The following is a 26,155-nucleotide window of genomic DNA, read 5'->3' on the forward strand; positions in this document are numbered from 1 at the left end:
CCCCACCCCCCGCATTCCCCATCCCTCCATCTCCATCCCTGCCACTCTTTTCCCCACTGATACTTACTTCCTTAGCTCTCAGCAGTGGCGAAGACTGATAAAATCAGTGCTACCCAGAACAGCTAGTGGGATTCAAGCTTGGGGTGGGAGGGGGTGGGGTTTAGCTGGTCAATGGGGATGGAGAGGGAAGAGGGGAAAGAAGGCTAAAAATAGCCCAGTGCCAGCCCTGGGGCTGTGCGGGGAACTGTACAGAAGTTCCATGCACTGGTCTAACCTAAATCAATGAAGTTTGAGTGTACATCAGGGTCACAAAATGCTTAGACGTAGGAGTAGAGGTGGATGTCATTTTCTTGGACTTTAGCAAGGCCTTTGATACAGTATTTTATCCTCTTCTCAGAAATAAATTAAGAGGCTGTGACATAGATGTTTACATGGTCTGGCGGGTGGCAAATTGGCTTAGCAGTCACACCCAGAGAGTGGTAGTAGACGGGTCAGTATTGACCTGGAAGGATGTGGGTACTGGGGTCCTACAGGGTTTGGTCCTTGGACTTGTACTCTTCAATATCTTCATCAGTGACTTGGATGTGGATGTGAAGTGTACTCTGTCCAAGTTTGCGGACAATACTAAATTGTGGGGTGAAGTGCACGCTCCGGAGGGTAGGAAACGATTGCAGGCAGACCTGGACAGGGTAGAAAAGTGGGCAGTACACAATAGGATGGAGTACAACAAGGACAAGTGCCGAGTGCTGCACTTAGGGTGCAAAAATATCCAGCACACCTACTGGCTGGGAAGTGACCCTCTCAGCAGCGCAGAAGTGGAAAGAGATCTTGGAGTCATAGTGGACTCCAAGATGAACATGAGTCATCAGTGTGATGAAATCATCAGCAAAGCTTAACCACACTATATCATGCATCAGCAGATGCATGACAAATAGATCCAAGGAGGTGATACTTCCCCTTTATGCGGCATTGGTTAGACTGCAGTTGGAGTACTACGTCCAGTTTTGGGTGCCATACTTCAAGAAGGATGTTGGAAAAACTCGAGAGGGTCTAGAGGAGGGCCAATTGTATAGTTAGGGGCTTACAGGACAAGCCCTATGAGGAGAGACTGAGGGACCTGGGCCTCTTCAGCCTCCGCGAAAGAAAGTGGAGAAGTGATCTTGTGACCACCTACAAATTCATTAGGGGGATGCAGCAAGGGATTGCAGATGTTGTTTACCAGGGTGCCTCATGGGGTAACAAGGAACAATGGTCACAAACTGACAGAGAGCAGATTTAGGTTAGATATCAGAAAAAACTTCTTCACAGTAACAGTGGCCAAAATTTGGAATGGGCTTCCAAGGGAGGTGGTGCTCTCCCCTCCCTTGGGGGTCTTTAAGAGAAGGCTGAATAAGCATCTGGCTGGGGTCGTCTGACCCCAGCACTCTTTCCTGCCTAGGCAGGGAGTCGGACTCAATGATCTGTTGAGGTCCCTTCCAACCCTAACATCTATGAATCACTCCAGGTCTATCTTAGACTGGGTTTGGTTATTTTTAGACTGGTCTGTATGCATGGAACTTCTGAACAGTTATGGGTTTAGATTGAATTCTGATCACTGAGACCTGGTCTAAGTGTAAGGTCTGCAGTGGGGGTTACCTAAGTTATACTTATTGCATGGTATGTGTGCAAGAAGTGTTCTACAGTCATAAACAAACAGATGGTCAGGGCCAATAGAGCATTGTAAAAAAGGTGGATCCTACTCCAGGATAACCCTTCATGGATGTGATATCAGATTTCAGTACTGTAAGTTAGTGTGCCATAATGAACATCTATACCAGATCCTATCACTACTCACAGTAGGTCGTGTTCCATCAACATCCCATGGAGCATTGTGGCACCCTGCTACCCATGCCTCACAGGGTGATGGTCTAGCTTAGGCCAGAGTTCATCACCAAGCACCAGGCTAGCCATGCCCCTGGGCTGTCACTGACAAGAGTCAGTGAAGCCCCTGTTTCTAACCTCATCATTGTTCCCCCGGCCAGGTTTAATGTGACTCCTTGGTAGCTTAGGGTATGCTTATAGGGAAGGATGTAGTTGCCTACTCTGATATTCAGCGTGCTTTTGACTTGATGCTTGTTTATGTGGAAGACTGATGATACTGATTTATTGATGCTCCTCACTGACCTTGTGCCTTTCAAACACTACCCCCCCCCCACAACCCCAACCACTGGCCTGGAACAAAGCAAAGGTGCCAGGGTGGGTCCCCCCTACAATTTGAGGGGGCTTATCAGTCTGTTATATAGAGTGCAGCCATAAATCTGGGTAATTGCTAACAAACTGCTCCATCCCTCAGGGTGACATTGCTTTCCTGAGAGAGGCCAGCCTGTTTACCCAGACCCAACTGACAAACCCTAACTCAAACAGACCCTGATATACACTGAAAGTTTTTTCAAGTCTCACAGCTGAGGTGTTAGGCTCATGCCTCCAGGCCCTGATGTTTGGGTTTTCCAGCCCTCCCAGTTCCCACAGCAGGGAGATGGAACCCAGGCATCCAGGTTTTCCCAGCTGGGAGATGGAACACAGGCATTCTGTCAGTGCTGGGTTGTGAGCAGCTGCATGGGTTTTGGCCCCAGGTGGAAGAAAGTGTCTGGACAGGGGACTCACCAGAGGTCCCTCGATGTCTCATGTGTTTGCAAACTCCATATTTGTGCCCAGAAGGCCCAGTTATGGAGCCTAGGATGCCTGATACAGGATGGCCAGCTGGATACCTGCAGAGCTCCAGTGCAGATGATGCTAGCAACATGAGGACCATTGATGTGGGGGTTGGAATGGACAGGTTGGGAACTGCTTACACCTAAAGTGTTGTGACACTTGAACAAGGCATCCAGGACCAGAAACAGATGGTGAAGGCCCAAAAATGAGATCTACAGATGGCCAGCCACTCTCTGAGGGAGGTCACATTTGTCCCTATGGAGCTGAGAGAGTTACAGCACCAAGATAAGGAATTTATGCACAGGCTCAAAGACCACTTGGGATCCATCTACAACACCCCTGAGTGGCATCTCCCAAGGGGAGAGAGTTGCTTTCCTGGGCCAGAGTTGTGGGGGGGCAGGCTGCCACCCACCTCCCAACCATGGGGAATGTTGGGGGCAGGAGGCCCAGAACAGGAGATATAGTGCATGGGAACCACTGACCCATGGTTGAAAATGCCAGGAAGGTGTCCAGTAGGGCTCACTCTGGGGAGTAACAGTGAAGGAGAGGAGAGTGACCAGGCTGCTCAAGACCTGAAGCCAGGGCTGGCATTGACTCAGCCCTCCTTCTAGGACCAACTTGCTATGCCTGGCTGCTGGTGGTCACTGGCATAGGTGCAGGGCCCCAAAGAGAAGGGGGGAGGGAACATTCAACTAGCCCACTGAGCCAGCCCACTGCAGAGAATGGCAGCCCCCTTGGCTCTGGTCCAAGCTCTGGAGTGATCAACATTCCAGTTTTTCTTTATTACACACATGAAAAGTTTGGCAGCACCAACATATAATTAAACTGAGGGGTGACAGTTTCACACGTGGCATTCTCCCTGCTGCCCCAAGCTTTGATGTTTGTTAAACTGGGCCCCCCACAGCTGCCTACCCCCTTCCCCACCTCCAATGACATAACTGCCAAGTGCAGGCAGAGTATTTCCCCACTCTCTCAATGTTAACTGAGAAGAAATTTTGAGGTTCCAGAGCAAACAATGTTGCACAGTTTTGTTTAATAAACACTCTAGCAGTTTGGCAGCTTCAGCATTTGATTTAAATGAGGCATGTTTCTTCCTTGCACTGTATTCCCCTGCACCCTGGTATGTGCTCCTGAGGGGGTAGAAGAGTTGACAAAAGAGAGGAGAAGGGGGACAGTGCAGGCAGCCTTAGTTCTTGGCAGTGGTGCTGTAACACAGGGCCATAGGAATCTGGGGCAGGAGACCAATGGCCCAGTGCCAGGGCATGGAACTCGAAGTCTGGGGCCCTACTCATCTGGGGTGGGCTCCCAGTCCACATGGGTGAGGAGGCAGTTGGCCAGGGCTTCGTAGATCTGGACAGCCTGCTGCTCTGCAGGGCCTGGCCCACACACATCAGCAGGTGTCTTGTCCTCTCCCCTATCCCTATGCCATTTGTGCTCATGGTGCCAGGCCCAGTAATTAGTTGAAGTGCTCTTTCTGGAGGTCTAGCTTCCCCCATAGGGCCTCATTAGCTAGGGTAGGAAGGGATAGGCCAATGAGGATTGGGCAGGCAATGATGTCACCAATGATGAAATCAGGGATGCTGGGAGTATAGCACCCACTCTCCATCCCCCTGAGGAATGGAGAGTTTGGCAAGAGGCAGGCATCATCCTCATCAGCTGTGTGAAGGTTGGTGGCCCAGTCATGTCCCATATGCCTGGGTTCTGTGTGTTTGGGTTTGTGGTGGGGTAGCAATCAGGGGCACCTCATCCATTCAGCTCCACTGAGGAGTCTTCCACAGCCCAGAAACCCTGCAGGACATGCTGGGAGGCATGTGAGAGCCTCCCCTCAACACCTATTGTGCTTGGACTGTGCAGGTAGGCTCCAAGCTGTCCCCCTCAAAAGGGCCAAAATGTTTTTTGCTTCCTCCCAACCTAAATGGAGTGCTTAGAATAAAGCTTGAAAGTTTGAGCGCTTCTGCCATGAGCTTCTTGAATGCCTGTACTTAGCTTTAGATTGGGTGGCCATTTTTAACCTGATCAAGCTCCCCCTAAGCCCTGCAAATGTCTGTACATAGCCTTACTGATGCTGAGCTGCACAGGTGTTCAGTGCCAGTGTCTATATAAAGAAGCAGCACCTGTGGCCTTTCCAAATATTTGACTTAATGGATTTTCTGAGTTTCTAAAACATTTATAATCAGAGATTGTAGGGAGGGTATTTTTTTTGGTGAGGGCTCTGAAGTACTTATATTCCACAACAGAAAAGGCAATTTAAGCATCAGGTTGACATTTGTTCACCTTTTTCTTATAGGAAAATCTTAGAAAAGCGTCTGTGGGTTTGGTATTTGGATAGTAGTTCACCTGTAGAAATTCTCCCTAAGAATATGAGGGTCATTATGTAAATAAATCGCAAAGGGTAACTCTTGGATACACAGTAAATCCAGTCTCTTTTACTTTTTTGGTCAAGAGGACACCAGAAACTGGCCACCAGTTAGAAACAGCCTCAAACATTTTGGAAAATCTCTGTCCCAGAGACACTTGGTAGATCAGCTCTTCTTGGTTAGCACTGGGCGAATAAGAAGTTGTGGTGATGAGTGGTATTTAGGACTGTAGCAGACATCATGAGTGGGATTTGTGGAGTTTGAGGTTTCTGTAAAGTGTTCAGGGAGTGTTTGGTTATGCTTGTAGGTTTCACAACCTATTTCAGATTCAAAGATTTCTGCGCTCAGTTTTAAAATGTTTTTTTCTCTCTGGTAATGATTCAATTTATAGTGCATAAATAAAAATATATATCCGCATCTCTACAGTACAGACAGGGGGTACTTAAACCTGGTCTGGCACAAATAAGCACATGAAATATAGTGGGATAAATGCCAATAAAGACTTTTCCCGTCTTTTCCCCCTTTTAGCAACTATTGTCTTAATTTCATAGTTTTTCATTCTGGCCCATTTTTTTATCATATCTTTTCTCTGTCCTCTCTAATTTGTGTCTTCAGTCTTTCAAGACCATTACAAGGAGAATCAAACTTGAAACTCACTGGGTGCATCTACAAATGCAATTAATGAGACTGAATAAACTCCAATGCAATTTTAGCCAAAGTAAACTAATCCAGATATCAATGTCTACACATGCACTTAAGCACACTAATTTACTCTACTGTTAGATAGTACTTGCGTCTGATCGGACTATCTGATGGTGCAGCAAATTAGTCTACACCAGCCTAATTGCCTTGCATGTGTAGACAGTGACGCTTTACTGTGCAGCAAATTAGTCTGCTGCACAGTGAAGCACACATGTAGGTGTGCCCTCTGAATTCCAGTGAATTTAATGTTAGACTAAATGAGTTCTACTTCCCCACCTCTCCTCCCTGCACCCATCCCTTCTTTAGAAAACCCATAGATTATTGCCTTCTGTGGCAGTTATTTCCTAACTAGTTCACAGAACAGTAACTAATGGTCTGTGCTGAACTGGTATAACCAGCACAAAATATTTTTCTATTAAACAGATACTGCTTTTTAAACTGAACTTGCTTCCAGTGCCTGCATTTCTTCTCGTGGCCTTTTGGTGTCATTCTCTGATTAACAAGAACAGTATACAGGTTCATAATTACTTTTCCCATTTTCCTTTGAAAGAAATTTATAGCAAAGTGTAGCAAATTGATACACTAACAAATGCACTGAGCAATGCATGTACAATTGGAACAGTGCTGTTTTAAAATCTGTGGACTGGACTCAGTTCACTAAGATTATTGAAGTCAAGCAGTGCTATTTGTATTTTTACAAGTGCTAAAGATTCCCTTGTCTACTATTTTCAATGGTTAGAGAGAGATTATGTTTGACTCTTGAGTGGGCACAGAAGTGCAATGTGCGCCATAAAGGAAGCTTCCTTATTATACACCCACAAATGTCCTGAGCAAAAAAATGCAGTCCCCATGGACAAGAAATTTATTTCTGGCTAGCTCCTGCAGTGATTGTGAGTATATAGGTTTACACTGCAGTTACAGCAGTGATTCTAGAGTAGAGCTACTGAGCTAGCTTTAATTTAGATAGTTTAGGCTAGCAGCAGCAGCACAGAGATTAGTAAAGGCTAATTTATCTCGTTTCCCAGGTATGGTGCGCGCCTTTCAGTGAGCTCTCTGTTGTGGTGGCAAGACAGCTACCAGTGAGCAAGCTAGCTAGTTAGTAATTTGGGTGTGTCTACCCAACTACAGAGTAAATATAACCTGCCATGGACAGGTGCAAAGGGAATTTTCTGCCCCAGAGTGGCATACCCTGCCTCACCCTGTGTTGTGTGGCCAAAGCACTACATCTGGAATCTCCACTGAGGCAATATCCCTAACACAGGGCTGATACTTGAGGTCATTACAAAGCATTTAAAGTAAAGAATTGTAGGGCAATCAGTTATTCTGCTAATGGTAAAAAGAACACAATAGAAAACCCAATTGAAAACAGTAAGTAATACTTAAAATGTGGAATGAGTTTCCTTAAAGTCTGCTGTGCTGCTTATAAATCAGTACATTTTGTGTATACATCTACCTAGCTATATCTCTATTTATATCTAGAATCTCCTTTGACAGGTTTGGGAGACATATGCCATTTCTTCCATAAATTCTGTCTCCATAGTGTCTAAATACAATAGTCAAACTTAAGTCATTGCACTCCATAAAAGAGGAACTGGATGTGATCTGCCTGTCTGTTATACAGGAGGTCAGAATTTATGGCTAACTATAGACAGTCAAAAAGCCCAAGGTTAAATTGATTCAATCTTTGCAGGTTAGTTTAAACTGAGTAGACTGAACCAATAAGCAAGTGAACAGACATTCACTTTTGATTCCAGAAATGCATCCACATGATTGTGGTGGCCTAGGCCAGAAGCTGAGGGAATACTAGAACATGCCTCCCTGCTCAGCTGGATCAGACATCTTAGGCCAAGGCTAGCCCACCCACTCTGTGGGGGAGGTACACGGGATCCTGGGATGCTAGAGGACCATGAGTTAACTTGAATCTGAAGGGGATCAGGGACACAAGTTCAATAAACTGATTTAACCTAAATCAATTCAGTTGGATATTATATTCATCCAGGTTTATATTAAACCAGTTCCAGCCATTTCAAAAGGTGTTTATATGCACTGAACTTCCGTTGTACTACAGATTTGAACCAGTTTCTGATCACTTATACTAGTTTGTGTTTAATTTCTGTCCCTATGGCATAAATGTCTTGTCTGACCATAAACTCAAACTCTGAACTTCTCAGTGTATGCCACTGTCTATGCTGTACAGTGAACGAGGCAGGGATAGACAGTATGGACATAAACTGTAAGATATTATATTGTAACACAAGTGCATACGCAGCAAAAGAGCAGATTTGGGCTTTGCTTGTTTGGGGGCGAGGAGAGAGGGGGTTGCACTCTGCTGAACTGGGACCCAGAAGAACTGATTATATTACAGATTTCCTATGTCTTGCTGGAGAAGACTGTACCATGAAGCATAAACATGAAGGAGCCAAATGCACATAACAGCTGTGCAAATAAAAGATTTTTGTTAATTAGCAGTTCCAAAAAGTTAAAAAGAAAAGTCATTTTCAGTTAACTGGAACATTTTTTTTAGCAATTAGAAAGTTGAAAAATGCTCATTTATGGCGTAACAAAACATTTTATTTGACCTGAAAGAAAACAATTTTGTCTTATTTTGAGCACTGTATTGTATTTGCAAACTGAAGGGACTTTTCAAAATACAAAGTAATTTCAAATGTAAAAAAACAATTCATTTAAAAATGTCAGAAATATTTTGACTGTTTTGATTTTTTCCAACATTTTTTTAAACAAACAATTTGGAGTGATTTGCATTTAGTAAAACTGGTGCGATTTTCCTAAATGTTTTGATGTCACAGAATCTACATTTTTCGTTAAAAAAAAAGATTGAGTTAAAATCTTTCCTAGCTTTATTGGAAAGGCAGTCTATTTTATTAATTCTGTCATGACCTTTAAAGTACATGGGTTGGTAACCTTAATATTCCTTTATCAGAGCATTGTGCCTATGTATGTATAGCACCCCCACCCCCGCCGCCCAAACACACACATGCATATATACACATTAAAGAGTGCTGTGCAGTACTAGTGAGCTGTGCAGAGGAAACCATTTGCTGCACACAGTAAACACATTAAACACAAACACAACAAACTTATTAAAAGGCATTTCATAACAGCTTTCCTCATGAAAGAGAATAAATATTGGGCCAGATTTTGAGGTTCAGTCTTCAGCTTATGGTCTGCCTGAAATTCAGCTAAGCTGCTAAGTAGAGGGTTTACTTCATGATTTGTCTTCAACAAGGTTCAGTTACGATTATACAATTTTTTTTGCAAAGTCTTTGGGAGAAATCCTGGCCCTTGGGAAGTCAGTAGGAACTTCACTACCACATGGACATTTCTTCAGGTTTTAATGAACTTTAGGCTTCTTGGAGCATGGTATGTATAGGATCATATAGAAATAATAGTTATTAAGGCACATGTTTTAAATTTCCTAGACTGAGAGTATCATGATCAGTTGGAATGAAAAGGCACACCCAGTTGGCCTATCTCCCCAGTCTCTTACTAAAATCCTTTGTTTGTTCAAAGCCTGTGAAAGAATCACCAGTTATTTGATGCTGTTGGTGAGTGGAATTGGCTAATAGGTGTTTCAGGACCTACACATTTGGAAGTTGAGAAGCAATTGCATACTTCTGCCAGCAACTTTCAAACATATTGTTTCCTTTGTATGGGGGTAGCCTACAGAAGATATAACTCTGTTTGCCATCCTTCAGCAACCTCCTCTGCCAGTGAAATGTATGAAGAATTGCATTAGAGCATAAAGCAAATGGTAATTCTTTTTCAGTCAAGTATCTGCCTCCTCTGTTTGAAGACTCAGTTTTAAAATCTCTAGCCTGTTTTGGGTGAAAACAAGAGCAATTTAAATCATTTTGGTAGGTACTCCTTGGATGCATGTTTGGATGGCAATAGGAGAGGGCTTTGTCCTTACTGAAATTTCCATTCCCAGCTTCCTAAATCACCATTCACATTTTAAAAAAATAACAAGTGATAAAGTACTCTCTTTTTGTTTTTAAACACAAGCATGGAAGATTTTCTGGATACATTGGAAGTACTTGTAAAATGAAGAACCTCCTTAAAAAGACTGCCTATTTCAGGGAGCAGACAATAAACTGGTACAGATTGAGATTGCTATCAGAGCTTACATTTTATGCTCCACAGAGTTAAAGTTAATATAAATAACTTCCAGGAACTTGAGTATGTATTTTTGCTACTAGATTACATACTTTGTAACTTTGGAAACCGCTCACTCTGCTGCTAGATTACATACTCCTCATCTCAAATTCTGAGCTTGTTGAAGGAAAATACTTAGTGATTAAAAAACAAAATACGTGCAGGTTTCATGGATTCATTTCAGAAGAATATTTGTAGACTACTGGGAAGGTCCCTATATTGTGTTTGCCTTTCCTTTTAAAATTGTGTGCGTGTATAAATGAATGCATGGGCATGTGTATACATACATGTACGCACACTTTGGCCGATAGTTTATATTGACATTGAACAGTAATTTTATTGTTAAGCATTTTATTAACAAAATACAGGGCCAGATCCTTGGATCTTCTGACTTCAGTGAGACTATGCAAAAACATCCCAATGCTTCAGAGCACTCCAAAATGTATTTATGGCTATTTTTAGTTAACGATTTACATAAACATTTGTTTAATTTTAAGCATTTGCATCAATTCACACTAATTTGTAGGGGACATTTAAAGATGATTAAGTATTTTAATTGCTCTGTTGCACTTGGTAATTGAGGTACTAGAAACAGCAAGTAAAGGCATCAGAATCTGGTCCTAAATGTTTGATGACCTTTATAGTTCGAAAGAGACCACTGGCCTTGCTAGTCTCTCACAAAATACTGTAATGGGCTTCCCCATCCCCACTGCCTAGTTTACAGGTGGGTATGGTTTGGGGGAGAGGTTGTGGAAATGGGAATTGAAAGATTCTCATTGGTTGGAGCTGTTCATTTCCAGCTTTAGCCAAGGCAGATACTGCCTCATGAGGGCACTGGCTACCTTACAAATTTACCCGCAATACAGATCCAATTTGTCTAACGTTTGTTAGATTATTGTTGATGTCGTGTCTTTACCCCTATTCCTTCGGATTCTCTGTTGCTTACAGGACAACCGTCTAATATATGTTTGTTTTTAATTTGGACTTAAGTATTGACACTGTACTATACTGCAAAAAGGAAAATGAGAACCTCTTTCTCTCGTGCCAGGGGTCTGGCCTCCTTCCATAAACCTGACTACAGAGATGGAAGGCAGGCAGGCATTCCTGAATCGATGCTAACCTTCAAACGTGTACAGTTTGGTTTGAGGTTTGTGCTGAGGTTTGGAGTGACTCTTATGTTTTCTGAACAGGTTTACCCATTCTGGTGGTGATGGTTTTCTCCTTCAGTGTTATACCAGCTATTTACAGTAGAAATATGCAAGTCAGTCCATAATGCATGCTACCTACATGCTCCAAACCACAAGCTGCTGAAAAAAAACTAGAGTGGTGAATCCTGCTAGGGAAGTTCAAAATAATGAGGGAAAAAAAACATTTCTTGTGCTATTACTATCCGTGACAGCTACATTTGCGATGTTGAACCGTGTGGGAATGTAATACTGAAATATAGTCAATAGAAACTGTATGTCTTTATCCAGCGTTGGGACACAAATATGCTTTCAATACCTTTCAGTGTGGAGTTAATTTGTAGAAAATGTCAACCCAGTGTAAAAAAAAGCTTGATAAAATCTTTTTCTCAAAACCTTTGCTGCTTGTTTAGTTTCATATCTTCTTAACTGAAACTTGCTTTTTAAAATGCAATCCAATGCTGCTTTGTTTGTGTGTGAATCCTCTTTTAAAAAATGGCATAAAGAGATGTTTGCAGAATTCACAGGGATTTTTTTCTATATACTTTTTAGAGTTTTCAGAGTGACAAGGAAAAACTGAGAGAGAGAAGGGCAAAGCTACTGAAACCAACACCCCCCAACGCACACGCACACGTGCACACGTACACGCACACGCACACACACACTTCAAGAAAAACAAAAGCAGCTGCCATTATTTGCTGAATGGTGTCTCTGATTGGACTGAATTTGCACTGTGCTATTCTTTTGCTCTAATGGGGTAAATAAAATATTTCTCTGTATATCCCAGGGGGGTAGTTAGCTGTCTCCTCTTAATTTGAGTGATCTTTAGATTTCTTATACAGAGTTCTGAATCAGACAAAGTGCTCAGAGTCAGCTCTTATCTCTACATAGTAAATAAGATTGAAATTAAAAAAAGGCCATTAGCAATCAATACTGCTGGGAGATTTAATTTCCAGCACATGCTTGTTTTGTTTTATTGTTATATACCCTCAGAGTTCCAAGGGATTTATTTCCTTATTATTACATTTGCAGTCTTTCTCTGCATAATTTGCCATTTTCTTGTTACACTGCTGACTTGGACTGTCAACTGTTATTGTGGCATTTTTAATTGGTGGAAGGGGTTAAAGAGAGAGGTCTCCGTGGAGCCGAGAAACTGATGCCATCTCCTGGGTTGGGTGCCAGGGGGTGCTATAAAAAGAAACAGGGCCAGGCCCCTCCCTTGATATGTATGAAATACTTGGCTTCTTCCAACCTGGGAATTAAAGCCAATTCACTGATTTGGGTTTCCCATTTGCTACAGAATAAAACCCTGAGACTGTGCTAACAGGTTCCAAATGCAGCTCCTTGAATATACATAGCTCTTCGGGACAAAAAGGAAGTGATTCAATAATGGTGGTTTAATATAATGTATTTGCTGGAACCTGAGAGGCAAACTACTGCTGAGCTAGATCTCAGAATAGCGTGCACGTGTATCTATCGCTTTCTGCAGGAGATGGGAGCATTCTGTTTCAAGACTGAGTTTAGGAAGCAGGGCAGCATCAGTATTGCTGAGGGAAGAAAGGGAAATCACAATGGTAAAATTCCTGGTAAACTCACTCTGTAAATTAACGGACATAGGCTCAATCTCTAGGGCTAGGTTCTAGGACTACATTGCTACAAGAGAGAATCTGATTTCTTATCACATGAATAAAAGGGAGGGAGAAAATAAATTAGCAATAGAAAGAAAACATTTTTTCCCCTAAGTATAAAACCCTGCTTATTTTACTCATGCAGCAGCCCTTTCAGCAAAGATTTCGGTTACTTGTCCAGAAGATTCAGGGTTGTAATCCATTGAAATGAGGGGAGCCATTTTGGATTTTTGCCAGCGTAAATGAGATCAGCGTGTCGCCTGTCTCTTTCAGTAGCTTGTGGGCTCAGTTCTGTAAGAAATGGAGTCTTCTTCACTTCCACTTTCTGCAGCGGAGACTGAAAACACATGTGATCTTGCAGGATTATGCCCTCTGTGGAAAGTGAGCAGGGTTTGATGTTAACATCCAATTTCCAACAGCATAACATTCTGCTTCACAAATTAAGGGGGGGGGGGGGAGTTAAAACTGTTGCAGGAACAAGATGAAGCACTGAATTCTGCACTTTGACAAGGAACATTTTGAAAAACTTGCAAATTTACCTATAATACAGATCCAATTTGTCAGAATATTATATCCATATGGTAAAACACGCATGAGACATATGTTTCACACATGCAGTCAAAAAACCCCATTGTGTTGCTATTCATTGTGTAATATTAGAAGGTCTATAGAATATAATAAATGCTTGTAAAATATTCTACTTTAGTCAACATTATTTTGATAGCAATCATACCATCTATAGAAATATCCATTGCCTTTGATGGAGATAATATGAGAACATGGAATATTTTATTATTTAGTTTCAAGTAACATACCTGGGGTATAAATCAATGCAGTCTGGTCTATAAAACATCTGTTAAAATATGTCTCCTTAGATCTATGATATATCCTGATGATTTAAAACTATTCCAAACCATTCCGTCCTTTTTCATATTTTGTATGCACTAGAGCATACCCAAGATACCAAGCTTTAGGAAGATGATGAGCCACTCTGTACAGTTCAAAGACCGGAAAAATTACTGTGGTTTGCTTCTTCATTTTATTGTATTGTGTTCATGTTTAATGTTAGATCACCTTGGCCTCAATTCAGCATGCTACTTAGACATGTTCTTGTGAGAAGCAAGCATGTACCTAAGTACAGTGCTGAATCTGGCCCTTTATCCTTGACCGTTGTGACTAACCATGCATTACCTGTCTCCTTGGGTGTTGGTTTTGATAAGGAATACATTATATGCATTGCATTAATTAGAAAAGCAAGCATTGTACCATTTCAGAGATCACTAATTAACAAACACAAATAACTTGAGAGCAAAACATCTGCCCTTAAAACCAATGCTCATGTACTTCTGGTTAGCCACACTGCCTGTCCCAGGTTCCCCTGGGCAGTCCTTTGATACATAAGTAACATAGTTCTTATGCTGCGGATGTGGCTTCTTGGCCCTTTTAGAATGGAAGGGTTTGAGTCTGTTGTAGGGGGGGAGAAGGGGAGGGAAATTGATTGACTGAAAGCACAAATTTTGTGGCCCAGAAAGGCATGTGGATTATGTTGCATTAAGTGGTGGTGAACATATCAAACATTTAAAGTGATAATGAATGTTTTAATCATGGGATACAGTGAGTATTAAGCATGCATTTCTCACTAATAGCTTGTGAAGGTGCCTAGCAGGTTTTTTCCCGTTCTGAGAACTTCAGGAAAACACTGGATCCTGGGTTTTTTGTTGCTTCCCAAGAAGGCAAATTTAATCTTGTTTTTTCCCTTCTACTTATATCTGGCTTATCAGTTGGTGACCTTCACATTGAAAAATGCATTCAGTTTAAAAACTGAGTTGCCTAACATTATATACAATGATGTTTTGTTTCATGCCACCTACATATAACAAAAATATTTCGAAATATCTGCCACTGATTTTATGTGGAGCTAGGTACCTTGGCTCTTTTGAAAATCCTCCTACGCACCTATTTGCTGTATTAGATACCCAAATGCCTTGAAAAACTACCTTTACATGACTCTACAAAGGAAATCTGTGCGCCCAGGCTACCAGCCCAAATCAGTATTCTAATTGGCAGACTGTCCTTAAGGAACATACAAATAACCAGATTTAATGATTGAATATGAACTGTGTTATGATAGTCTCTTTCAGTTTAATGAAAACAAGCCCAAATGGTTCACCAGGCTGAATCATCCCTTATAAGGGGAGAAACTTGCAGAATGGAGTGGAAACATCAGTAAGCAAGAACACCCACAGCTTCAATGGGGGCTTCCCTGAAATGAGGATTTAGTAAAGATTGTAGGTTTGGACCATGGATGGGGACAGTCACCCACATTCACAGTGCATCTCAACTACTTGTGTACTGGGGAGCACCCTCCTGTTTAGCCTTATGGAATGGCCAGGGTAGCCACAACATTTTAACACACATTGGTGGCTTTCCTCTTGGAATCGTCTTGAAAAATTAAGAAACCACGAGCAGGCAGTTCAAAGTCCTAGTTTCCCTCATTTATTCTCGCCAATCTAGTATAGTTTTTTAATCCCCTTTTTGGATAGTTTTGAAAACAAGACCAACCTCCTGGATTTGCTCATTTCCCTTGACACATTTCCAGTTGGTATGGATCATTTTACATTCATTAGCAATGTCCCTGTGTCACTCCATTATTGAGGATGACTTCTGGATAAGATGCCAAATGAATGTTATTCCTACACCAAAGTTTTGTAATATTTCTAAACTAAAAATATGACTGTAACAGAATAGTATTACTATGGTAAACTGATAACCTAAGGTGTAAGTACTCTTCCACTGTTCAATAAGCCTCCAAAAACCTGTAGAACATTATTCCAGATTAGGCAGTGTGTTTGAATATCAGTTTTTCAGGAGTGCTACCAATCACTGTGATCAGCTTCTAATCTTTTATTCACTTCTTCAGTGGTAAGAAGGGTCATCATAATCTGTTCTCACCTTGGGAGGAAAGAGACATGGCTTCATCCTGGAAACTTGGAGATATTCCCCAAAAGCCTTTGTTTGCCCTAATATTCCATAATGTTAGGCTTTTAGAGTCAATAACCCATTAGTAATCAAGAGATGTATCATTTATTAATTATGCACCTTATTAATATTTAATCTTTCGGGTTGCTGAGCATATTTCTAAATCTACTTTTTAATTACATTAAAAAAATAAATCTTCAAGGCAACCATTATAAAAGTAATTTTTCTGCACATTATGAGTTCAATTACTTTTGAAACAGCTGTTTGTGGACTCCTGTGATGGTGCAGTAGTTGGTAAAATGGCCATCTCAGCTCATGCAGGCTCTTTGCTCATTTGAAAGCTAATTGAATATTAGAGCAAGGGGGGGTGTTGCAAAGAATTTCTTAAGAGTGCTAAAGTACCTGGGAATTACAACTGGACATGATGTCCACTACATGCAATCACCAGCTTTGCAAGGAAACACCAGCTGATTGCGGACAATGGTCTGCATTTAAACTGCAGCAGTGTTCTTAGCTCAGCAGTTGTCTTTGGAAGCATTTAAAGAGACATCCCTATCTCTGGAGTTAGTTGCTAGAGTTATAGGCAAGCTGTTACCCAAGGCTGGATTCCTTAGCCTTAAAACATCCAGGGCTAGTTAATGCAGAATTCTCAGCTGGAGTGGAGCTGGAGGATGTAGCTCAGTGACTTCCTGTGCCTGGCTCTGCACCCCAACACAACTGAGGGGAAGAGGCAGGCCAGATTTAGTGAGGTCCCTGAGTTTCTAGAATCCATGGAGCCCAAATATCAAATACTAGGGGCTGCTTTTAAATCCCAGAGACCTGAATTCTGTGCAGTCAATGTGCCTGTAACTACATGTATTCTCTCCACCATTTTAAATGTTAAGTTCTTGCTTAGTTTCATAGTTGGTAGGGTCTGAGCAGATCATCAAGTCCGACCCCCTGCCATGGCTCTTAGGTTGCATATAGAGCCCCAGTCATGGATATAATTTAAGTATAACATGCACGGACATGTATGAACAACAGCTTTGTCTGTTGTATGTTTTCCTCAAATGTGTGAGTACAAATGTTCAGTGATAAGCTAGGATTATCTTCAAATTTTGAAATTCTAAATCTAAAAAATAATTGGTGAATTTTTAACTTGAATTTCACCATTCTTTTTCAACTGTCCAATTCCAGTGGATCACCTCTTACAGAGTAACTGTCTACAAAATTATAACCAGAGACTTTCTAGTTTCAGTAATACATTGGTATTATTCAACAATGTCAAAATGTCACTTTTACACACTTACAAAGAGTATGAAATGCACAGTAATCACGTACAAAATAAAGTTGTTAAATACAGTGTTCAGAGCAATGTTCTCTCTGATGGCCTGTCTGTATCACGATGGTCAGATAGCTTAAAGTGAATCAATTGAAAAATGATCACGTAAACCATGCTAAAACCCTCATGTAGACTCCTGTCTTGGTCAGGTGTAACTGACCTTTGCTAACTATAGCTTACATCTATTCTTAGGAGAAGAAAGGGGATCAAATTTGTTTAAATTAGATTTTAAAAACTCCTGAAATTAGAGGGGCAGAATCTGCGCATGGACCAAGTTTTACAAATGGCCCTTATCATATTTTTATAATGAGGTTCACCACATAACACTGGGAGAAAAAAACAAACAAACCAAGCAACTCTCCCCAAACAAACAGAAAATAAACCAACCTAAATCAGATAATAAAACAAGCCCGCAAACTTTCCCTCAAACATGAACATCCCCAAAAGTTTACATTCAACATCCAGGTAGGAAATATATGGCTTTCACCCCTATCTGGTTTAGCACTGGATTTAAATCTGCCTCAGATGCTGTATCATACGAACAAAAGTATCAAGTAGTTAAAATGGATGTGTTATGAAAAAAGGCATCATACTTCACATGCACAATGATTTCAAGAACTGAAATCTGTGAATCTTGCTTCAATTCAGATATACTGCAGATCTGTTGCTTTCCTACTGTGTATATACTAGAAAGGCATCTGTTTCTGTAGCTGTCATTTTGTTTGGTTTAATAGGACCACTTATCTAAGTTGCATCATATCATACCATGATTTAGAGAAGGGAGTATGTTTTGTAGGAGTCAGGACTCCCAGGGTCAGTTTTCGTCTCTTAGCTAGTGACCGTGTGACTCTGGGCAACTTTATGTGCCTCATCTCCCTGTCTGTGTCTAATAGCTTACAGAGCTGTGGTGCAGCTGAGGTCATTGGTGTGATGTGGTTGTGATGTTGGGAAAATGCCCTGGAAGCGGCTGAACAGAGAAAGCGTGGAAAGCTGCACGTGGGGGATGTTTTTTCAGGTGAACCAGAGAAGCAGCATCCAAGGCACTGGGATTCTGGAAAGCTGAGCAAACAGAATCTCACTGAGCTCTACAGGGAAAATGATTCCATAGGACTGTTAACTTATCTCTAGATTGTCTTCTAATGCTCAGTGTTAATGCTCCATGTATCTGCAAAAGGAAAAGTATATCAATACTTATCTTACATTGCGTGCATGATTAAAATTAAAGTTGATTTGTCCATTAAGCACTGCAGTAACAGGTTCCCTGACTTTTCACAAGACATTAAAGGAATGAGGCATATCAAAAAGACATTCTGTTACAAAAGAACACTAATCAATGCTGAGAACATTGGCTATAAATTATTCATATTTGTTATAAACTACTCAAACCTTTTAAAAAAATTAACAGTATATGGCACTGTAAGTTGGAAGCAAAAGCAGGTCTGTTTCACCTTGGAAGTTCTAATCTGATAGTATGCTACAGCTTGCAGGATCCAAGTAAATATAGCATTGAGACACCAGTTTCAGAGGATTATAAGAAATAAATCACTGAATGGCCTTGCATCTGATAGAATCTGATCCCTGTTCCTTGTTGTGTATTCTTCTGTTACCACACATTAATTTTTAATGCAACCATTTCAAAATAAAGTCATAATGAGAGCCATAAATCACAAAACAGTGGTAATAAACCACTTAGGTTTATATTAGCTGTATACAGATGACACTTAAGCATTTCCACCATTAGCAAGGACTACTTGAGTGTTCCTCATACAACATTTCCTCTCTTACTTCCACTTTAAATTGTGGAAATGTGGGAAATAAAGCTAGTTGCACTCAGCTGTGGGTCACTATTTGCTTTCTTATTTGAATAATCATATTCAAAATGGATGAAGTTTTTAGCACTTTTCAGACACAATATATTCTACTCCGTTACCAAAGAATGTCACAAAATCCACCCTTTTTCCGTACTCCCAATATCTCCTACTGAAAAGGAAAACAAGCAAGGGGAGGAGGAGTAACAGAAACTAGTTTTGGTCAAGAGTGAATACACACTGACACATACTACTTAGTGCTGAGACAGACAAAGGGAAAGAGCTGTGTCTCAATATCACCAGGATCTACTTTTCCCCCCACAAAACTATTTGCCACAACTGCAGTCGACCATGTGGATCTTAGATTGGCCCTCTCAGTCATCTATGGACTCACTGGTAATTTTCCTATTTATTGGAAGACTGACATCCTTGTATTGAGGGACTGCCACTGCTACTGCTGGTTATAGGGTTAGATGGGCTGTTCAAGGCCAGGCCCATATACAGGTGAGATCCCTGTGAGAGATGTGTAACTCAGTTACAATTCCTTTCCTGCCTACTCCTTTGTCCTGATGCAAAGTTACTTACTGTGACCATTTTCTGCATGTGCCTCAGTGTTGCTGACCAGGGGTGGAGCCATGGAGACAAGCTTCAATGGTTCCTTTTCTGTCCCTTTTTGCTCTACAATAGGCCTAAGTATGGGCCTCTCTAACTTGTGCCTTAAGAGAAGTCCTGGTCTCAGGGCATTGGTTAGCTTTTTCTTTTATAAACTCTCAGGCTTGAAGAACTTACAAGAATGTGGGAGTTCTTGGTAATATAAAACCGTGCTAGCCTGTTATTTGGGTAAAGCATGATATATGTCAGTGAAATGAGTAGCATCCACATTTCACCTGTGGGAAATAGTGGGACCTGGCTAACTCTTCAGTTCAATTTATTAGTTGTCTGGCCTGAAGACACCCAAAATGAGTAATAGTGATAGTACTGAACTTTGAATAGAAAACATTGTCCTTACATAAGGAATGGTGATGGGACAAATTTCCATGGTAGATAATTATAGATAATGAAAGAGAACCGACTCTTCTCTTTCCCATGTTAAAAGGCATTGCATTTAGAGCACTGAAAAGTTAAAATAGAGGCTCTTTGCAAGAACTTGAAAAGGTGGGGTTTATACCTTTGATGTTTGGCACAGGATGATCTTGCATATACATCTCACCTGGCTCCATCTTAGCTTGCTCCAGACTTGGGATCCTGCATGCCTAAACATATATTCATGAATAAAAGGCATGGCAACAATTTATTTTCCTGCATGCACAACAAATTATGTGAGCACTCAAAAGGAGCATGTTGTTTAGAACAACTCATGCCACTGCTCATCGAGAGCCTTCCTTAGTACATGGAACTAAGTAACTGCAGTAGGACTGATGCAGCTAAATGGGATTATGGTTATCAACAGTCCAACAGAGCTGCTTTTTTCATTCCATATAGAGCCCTTTAATTAATTTAATTTAGCTTGCTTCTGCACCAGTGGTGCTCAGCTTCTGGTCCCATGGACCAGGTGAGTGGCACGGGGCCAATCCATGTACCAGGGCCCATAAGCAGGATCAGTAAGCAGACTGGATCCAGTGTAGGGTTGGCATGTGGGATCAGTCTACAGGTGCAACCCCATATACTGGATCCAGCTCCAAGCACCAGATCTGAATGTGGTGTGATCTGATGTGCTGGTGCATTCTGGTGTGTGAGGCAGTGTCTTCCAGCCCATGTCTCCCCAGAGCCTGCAGGCACCATCCTGCAGGCCAGATGAGGTGTGTGGACCCAAGTTTGAGCACCACTGTTCTACACTCTAAAATGAAGGAAACATTCACATCAAAGAGTTAGCATGTGTGTTAGTGCATGACACTAAAGCTGTAATAATAATGAAAAGGAATGAGATCTAATCAACAGAAAAATAGATAAGGTAGAATGTGAGAACACAAATGAGTTTTAACTTAGAAAAGTACAGGAATATGATTGTTCATGTCTAAGGTTAAAAACAAGGAGAATATTGTGACTTCCAAAAGTTTCTAGGCAGTGGGCTGAAAAGGAACAGATTGGTGCTGTCACGTATTATTTCTGTGGTCAATGCCTTCCATTTTTTCCTCTCAGAATTTTAATAAAGACCAGGCCTGAAGCTGAGGTGCCAGTTTTTTCACTTTGGGTCTGTATGGTTGGGTTTATACTCCAATTGATTTCAGAGTGACTTTGCATGGACTTGACAAAATGGCTGGGCCTGAAACAACAAGGTCAAACTCACCTGGCTCCAGATCAGTTGCGTAGGGCAATTTATGTGCCAGATTGGGCCCAGGGATTCACTTTCCCCCCTACTCCTCTTCACTTTCCACATGCTGGATCCAGCACCCACAGTACAACCACAGTGAGACCCATGCTACACATGGTGCCAAAGCCAGCCAGTCTGGGATCTATGCTGCACGTGGCTCTCCCCTGTCCCTAGCCAGTCTGGGACTCCACTGTTCTACCTGATCTGGGATGCATGCTACATGTGCTGCCTGCAAGTGCTGTGTGCCGTACAAGTCCTGAAATACTGGCAGCGGGGAAGGGGGAGGAAGGGTGCAGCGTGCAGCATGGATCCCAGAGAGGCCAGGATGGGTGCTATGTCTAGTATAGATTTCAGACTGGCTGGAGGGGGTGCCGTGTGTAAATCTGGCCCATGACACCCCGGCCTAAAACGTATAATAGGATTATAAGGATGTCATGATTGTAAAATATAGTAAAAGCTGGAGTTTAAGTGGGAATGGCATGGTTAAATTATTCTGTACTGCCCTCCCATTCATCTCCTACATGATAAATACACCCAAAGCACATAAGGCTCTTTCTAAAGAAGCAGTGAGCTTAAAAAAAGAGCCCTTAGTTACTTTTTTTCAGATGACTTCAAATGGACATTATAGAAAGGCACCATGTTTCAGTGTGAGAGCTCATCTATGTATCATCTGGTTATGCGCATAAAGGACTGGACTCTGCCATCTGCCAAAGCTGTAAGTTTTCTGTAGAAAACAAATAACAGTCATGTTCTGATTCTTTTCAGTATGGTCTCACCTTAGGAAATTCGTTTAGGCTTATCAACATTGCTTTCAATACATGGGTGAGAGGAGAGTAGGACTTTGAAAAGCAAATGTGCATTGAACCTCATGGCTTTTCTACATAACAATAAAACCAGCATCTCCCTGACAACAAAACCAGCATATCTCTGCTCAGAACATTTGTTGTAACATCAGATAATATTCTAGTATTTGGGACGGGAAAGAATAATATCCAGGAAGTGGTAGGATAACAAAAAACAATGGAGGATTTTTTGGAAGGGACTGGAGACAACATTTGGAAAAATAAGATGCCAGAAAGAATCTAAGCTGTGTTGATAACGACCAGAAAACAATGATTTTGACCATCAGAGGCAGAAGAGGAATGTGGTAGAACTAAATTATGTTTCTCCAGAACCTCTAAGTTTGCAGTGGTGCCAGAAGTTAGAGTAGGCCTTAGCAAATCTAGTACCCACTAGGCCAGACAGCAGGGGACTGAAAAACTACAGCCTACAGCTCCCTACAACTGTCAGCTTCCACTACATACCAGTGCAGTGAGGTTGTAGTTGGGAACTGGGGTAGACAACACAGTAGATACTGTTGGGAATATAACTAGGGGTTCTGCCTGATCCTCTTGACTATGTGCAGTAGGGACTTAACCCAAAAGGCATTGAATTCTGAGATAGGACTCCTGTTGACTTCACTGGGCTTTGCATCAGACTCCAGGGACAACATTTTAAATGTATAACATAAAATTATCAAATAAATAACAATTATTTATTCATTAGGCTATGCTCTGGAACCATTAACAAAGTTTTTTTAATGTAAACATTGAACTATTGATTTAGAAGCTAGTGAGTGCATATTGACTTCACAAAACTCCAAAGCTTCTCATAACCTGGATCAGCACAACCAGATTCCTTTCTGTGCCTTTTACCCTTACCTCCTTTTAAAACTGTTTAAGCAGTGTTACCACTTACCATGTAACAGGAAACAATTACAGTGAATAATTCCATGTACTGCTACAATTTTGAAGCAGATTATTTAAAAAAAATATTTTCTTTAGATACCAATTTTGATAATGAAAGCAGGAAGGAAATATATTAGCAATTAAACTAACGTGTTTTAGCACAACAGGCAATAAACTGCTTAACACTGAGCCTCTGTGAATTAAAAGCCGGAACAGCATTGGACAAAAGTCAAGGTTATGCTGACACATTTATTTCCAAGTAAATGAAGACTGTTTAGTTTTAATGCATTTGTGGTTAGCGATAGTTTCAGAAGATCAATGTAAATTCATTTTGAACTAGTAAATAATGCTTTAATGAGATTTCTGACAGCATGCTTTCGCACCTTACCATTCCTTACCTTTAAAAACGCCCAAAGGTGAACCTATGTTTCCTGACATGTTATGATCCACAAAAAATATTGTGCAATATTTTATGAGTTCTGTCTGATGTTGATTTGATTGATGGAACGGCTGTTTGGTTTTAACAACTGCAGTTCTTAATCAGGTATGCATCTCACAGTATGTTACTGTTCTTCCTTCTTATACAAATAACTCTAGTTCAGAGTAAAAGAAAGTTAAATGGTTCCTTGTATACCAATGCATAAAAATTAAATAACTTGGATGAAATGCAAGATGTGATTTGTCACAAAACTCTGCTGCCCTTGTAATCTAAACCTGGGGTGTTGAAGATCCAGTTCTCAGGCTGCATCTGCCCAAAGGAGCAGAATCATCCAGCCTATCATCTTGTGCAGAAACCTGTGATAGTTAATGCCATTGCCACTTGCCCTGCCACCAGAGGTGTATCCAGATCTGGCTTGCAATGCTCCTTGCATCCTGGGTCCATCATATGAGGAGTCCTTAGGGCCAAGGAGGTGCATCCAGATGTGCATGGCCATTTGGTTCACCTGGGACAACTAGCAGCAGCGCACCTTGTGCCGCAGCTACCTGTCCCTGGGTAATGCCCATGCCACACGTGCTTTGGCACGTGGCAAGTCACCCTGCGGTGGTAGGGGAGCCTGGGGCCAGCATTGTGCTGGCCCCAGCAGCCTTACTTGGGATCCTGGGGGCCTTCTGGGGCTGCAGCCTCAGTGCTTCTGCTGGGTGGAGCCTGGCCAGCAGCCACAGCACAACTCTAGGTGGCCCAGCCTTGCTTTTCAGCTGCCCAAGTGTGCATTGCTCCGTTTTTTGTTTCCACAGGTTTTTTTGACCCCTGGATATCCAGAGGTAAAAAAAAGAAAAGGAAAAAAGTGGGGGTCAGAAAAACCCATGGCCCCCCCCCCCGAGCAGTGCACGCATAGGCAGTGCGCCCTTGCAGCATGGAGAACACTGAACTGTATGGTATGTGGCGCTGCAAACGTGTATACAGTGCGCAACATACCACATAACCATGCTCGTCTGGAGGCGCCCAGGGAATATGACATCCCTGATTTAAGCCATCTACAAAGCAGAAATATGCTAGTGTTAAATACGCTCTTCCCCGCTTTACAGAAACCTGATCGGACTCCCATTTAAGTCAGGGTGAGTCTTTCTACTGATCTTAAACAAGGATTGAATCAGATCTAAAGAGATTGTATGCCAGTGTAGTATAAAGATTCTGGCACTATGAGTTTGAAATGGCTGGATTACTCACAAATTGGCAAAGCCAAGGGTGACTTGTACAACTCATGCCAGCCAGTTGTCAACAAAATCTTAATAACACATCATCATGCATTCTGTATATATACCACATCTCTTACAGAAATGTCTGTGTGTTTCAAAAGTGCTATTTCATCTGAATCTCCCTGTAAAATCCAATGATTTGGATTCCAGTTCAGCAACCTGAATGTATTTTTAAGCATCCAGCAAGTTCCACTGACTTCAGTGGCATGATTCATGCACTTACTGAATTAGGTTATTAGTTCAACTGCACATCTCTGATAGAGGAGAAATATATATCTCATTTAGTTACCACCCTCTCCCCCTCTAAAAGTAACCTAAAATAATTTCACATAATATGTAACACTCACAACTTAGGCAACTCATGTCCTACCAGGAGCAAAAGTGAGCACTTTAACAGTTGGATATGTGGGAATATGTATTTCCTAATGGTATAAAAACCTATTTCTAAGTCTCATAGGACATAATGACCTGTGAACCTATCACTTGTTTAATTAATATTCATCCTTAACAAAAAAAAATCAGCATAGTTTTGAGGGATAAGACAGCACAGTTTGAGGGGAAAACTTATCTAGCATTGGTTTATAGTAAAACAAGTTGCTGGTTTTTGGACACAGTGTCCATGTCCAGACCTGCAGGAACACACAGTTTATGACACCACAAGCCTCTGTTTAGTGCCATAAACTGCATATGTGGAATGTTAAAACATGTCCTGCACTGCAAATTTGCAGTACGGGAGCATAATTTGCTACTGGGATTCCCGGTAGCAAAAAAAAAAGTGGTGCAGAGCATGGGAAAATAACATGAACCACAACAAATGAAGCTTGGTCCTCCAGTGAGATGCCCTGGCTGCTGGCCAGAGCATCTCTACTGCTCCATTTGTGCCCTTGATGCTGTAGCACAGCGGGAGCTGGAAGGAGCTGGGCAAAGGCAGTTTGCCCAAAGTGGGATAATGTGTCTCTCAACAAAGCGCACATGCAGGGTTGTGTGCTGAGGCACCAAGTAGTGGCACAAATTCGTGCTGCTACTATTTGTCCTACTGCAAGTGCACTCCCCTGCATGCCTGGACACAGCGGCCACATCCAGACAAGCATGGTTGTGTGTGGTATGTGGTGCTATAGACATGTCTGTGGCACCACATACTGCACATTCAGCTGTTCTCCGTGCTGCAAGGTAGCAGTGTAGGGGGTGTGATGGGCCAGTAGGGGGCGCTCCTGCATTGAGCCACCCACCTCACTGCGCCTGACCACCTTCCAGGCTCTGAGTGCCTCCCTAGGGGTGACTTGCATCTGGCTGACCCCCTTCCTGGAGCACACTCGCTAGCCTGGGGGTAACATAAGCTGCCACCACCCCTCCTTGGGGAAACACAGGCCTAATAGTCCTACAGGTATTCAACCCAGTACAGGCACTTGGGGCACTTCCCCAAGTCGGGGGTCAAAAAGGAAAGTCTCCCTTAGTCTGCAAACCTAAGGGGCCTCTTAGGCATAATTTAGACCCACCCCTCAATAAGTCTCCTACACCGGTCTCAAAGGAGAACTTTATTGATTACAGGGGTAGGGTGAAAATAGGGTACAAGATA

The sequence above is a fragment of the Gavialis gangeticus genome, unplaced genomic scaffold (assembly GCF_001723915.1).
Source record: "Gavialis gangeticus isolate Ggan-Ray unplaced genomic scaffold, GavGan_comp1, whole genome shotgun sequence".
Taxonomy (NCBI): Eukaryota; Metazoa; Chordata; order Crocodylia; family Gavialidae; genus Gavialis; species Gavialis gangeticus.